This window comes from Leuciscus leuciscus, assembly GCF_965113295.1.
Source record: "Leuciscus leuciscus genome assembly, chromosome: 1".
NCBI lineage: Eukaryota > Metazoa > Chordata > Actinopteri > Cypriniformes > Leuciscidae > Leuciscus > Leuciscus leuciscus.
The window spans coordinates 13421289-13424636 of NC_138725.1; positions in this window are offsets into that span (position 1 = coordinate 13421289).

Below are 3348 nucleotides of genomic sequence, written 5' to 3' on the forward strand. Positions count from 1 at the left end.
ACTGGAGTGTGTAAATCAAGGTTTTAGTACTTCAGGTTACAGATTCAGAAAAAAAAATAATAATAAAAATTGAAATTACCTATATGTTATAATCTTATCCTGTAGATTTGAGAAAGTTAAAGAGAGCTTTACAACACTTCCTTGTTACCTCACTCATCCCTAGAATCCCTTCTAAATTCCATACCCGTCCTAATTCCCATATCTTATTCAGATTCAGATTCATCATATTTACTACACTTCATGATGACATTTTCAGGAACATTACTAACCTCACATTTATCAGACACACATTTTGCCCTTAGATACAGCGTTGATTTTAACCCAGTATGTCCAAACCTTAATCTTGAAAAAATCACTTCATCTCTTCTAATATTTCCCTTTGAAACCCTTCACCTTAATTGATTTCTGAATGCTGTACTAGTGTCTCCCTTTATTGTCTGTGTCCTATTCTTCTGCCATACGTCACTCACTGCTTTCCTAATTAATGATTTGGCCTCTCCTTTTCCAAAGGGAACAATCATTATTTCATCATCTTTTAATTTTAACGCTGTCTTTGCAATCTCATCTGCTTTTTCATTTCCCCCAAACAAATTGTACATCACCTCCAGTTCTTTGTATTCTCAGCATTATTGTATATATTTCAATCAATAAATCAGCTCTTACTGTCTTTTTGGAATTCAAACTATACAGGGCGACAATGGAGTCTGAACAAATAACAACTCTCTCTGGCCTCACCTCTTCTATCCACTGTAAACCTAAAATAATAGCAACCATTTCTGCTGTATATACAGATATAATTAAAATAATTCCTCTTCACATAATCTCGAACCAAATATCCTATATTATTCACATTACTTTCATTCCATTCTTTCTTCTTCTCTAGAAGTTTCAAGTCCACATTGGGCACAGGAAATATCCACGGAGGAACATTACCCCATACAGTAGTTGGTCCATATTCTATGCTATTTAATCCATATTCTTCTGCTACTGCATTAATATTCCAACCAAATCCTTTACCTTTCAGTTGTTGTGTATATTCCCAACAATCACACAGAACATTTGTTGCAGGTTGTTCCTTTCCAGATCCTTGTAACTCATACCTGTCAAGTATCCCGTTTTGGCCGGGAAAGTCCCGTATTTTACCCTTCTTTCCCGCCGTCCTCCCGTATTTACCCGTAAATCTCCCGTATTTTAACCTGCTTTATTAAAAAAATAATAATACCCAGGGACCGGGCTGAGTAAAAAATAAAATAAAAACATTACCAATCTGAGCTCTGTCACTAGTCTCGCGATTCATGCGTTTTGCAAGTTTTGTAACTGTGATTTTAGCATCTCACACGGGGGAAGGAATGATGTTTCTCAGCACGAGAAATCTGCCAAGCACAAGCGCGGGCTAGAGGGACAAAAACATGCCCAGGTGATGTCAGCATTCGTGACGAGAAATGCCACCGAGGCAGACCAGGCCACATGTGCAGAGGTAAAAATGGCAATGCTGTGTGCCAAAAACAACATTCCTTTCTCCTTCCACGACGACTTCAACAAGTGTGTAGCTGACATGTTCCCGGACTCTGCTATTGCACGTTGAAAATACTCAACGGGAAAAACTAAGGCTACTCAAATCATCAAAGGTAAGTTAGCTACCTATCTTTCTTACTGCTGGGCTACTGTATGTTTGCTAAAACGGTATAAAATGGGTTTGAAATGTGTTTGAATATTCTAACATTTGAGCATTAACCCATGGCATGCATGTTGTAGGCTAACTTACTAGCTGGACACTCAACAGGTGCCATAGCAGCAGAACTAGAGGACGAGTTGGCCAAAATATGCCGATCTCATCCCTTTTCACTGATGTGCAACGAATCGAACAATAGAAAAACAGACAAAGAATTCGTCATCCTGACTAGACTCTACGATGAGGCCACTCTGCAGGTCGCTACAAGATTTCTGGAGATGCCTACATGCAATGTAGGAAATGCAGAAAATCTGTATGAAAAGCTTAGTGAAGCATTAAGGTAAGGGGAACTGCACTGTGTTGTTGACATGTTTAGTAGATTGCATGTTGTCTGAGACGTTTTGTGGCATTTTTTTCCTGTTTCCAATAGAAAAAGAGGCATCCCATGGGATAACCTGATTGCCTTGAACTCTGATAATGCGAGTGTTATGAAAGGCCGCCATAACTCGGTCATCAGCAGACTGAAGACCAGCCAGCCCCACGTCCAGGACCTTGGCTGCATCTGCCACCTGGTACAGCTGGCCACTGGCTGTGGCATCAGAGCAGCCCAGGTACCAGTGGAAGACATCCTGGTGGGGATATACACCCACTTTGATAGAAGGTAAATGCATACATATAGGCCTGCTATGTCTCTTGCCTAATGTTGTGTGTTACAATGTAACAACATTGCATGTGGCTAACTCATGAACAAGGTAGCCTTGTAGGCCTGCAGTTCATATTCTTTACACACACACTCACTCACAATTCCAACCACTAACAGAGTACTTTTCTATCTCTCAGTGCAAAAAGATGTGAAGTTTACAAAGAGTTTGTAGACTTCACTGATTCAGACCACCTGAAGCTCCTCAGGTACTGCAGCACCAGATGGCTGAGTCTGTTAACCTGCATCCAGAGGGTGCTGAACCAGTGGGATGCACTACAGGTATGGTAACTCCACTCAGCAGATATCTACAGTTTACTATGCTATATTTCAATTTTAACCATGTATTGCCACCCTGCATCTCTATATACTGTAGGCCTACTTTAACAGTCATGAAGAGGTGGAGAGGAGTGGTAAAGTGCGTGATCTGGCAAGCCATCTGCATGATCCAATCGTGAAGACCTACTTCCTGTTCCTAAGTGCTGCCCTTAAGCCTTTATCTTAATTTAACATTGCCTTTCAGGTGGGTGTCAATGATATTGAATGAGTGAATAATAGGATATAATTAAATGTTTGTGGTTATTGTAGCATTCTTATTTCACTGTTATTTTGTTGTGGCTATTGATATTATCTGCAGTCAGAGGGAATACAAATTCACAGACTTGAAGAGGAGATGTGCAGGCTGATGAAGAGGATCCTGGGCTACCTCATACCAGCCAGGGCAATCGTGGGTGTACCTCTCAGGGAGGTGGCAGTGGCGGTTCTAGGATTTTTCTGTAACAGGGGCCATTAAGGGGCCACATGTTACATTCAGGGGCCAAATACAGGGTACATTCAAGCACACAAAATAATTTATTCAGTACGGTGCAAATACATTTCGGCAGTCATTCCTTTTTCAAACGCTCTAATAAAATTATGAGCCAGTAAAGTTCTTAATGATTTTTGAAATTTATTTATACTGTGCATAAAGGACACA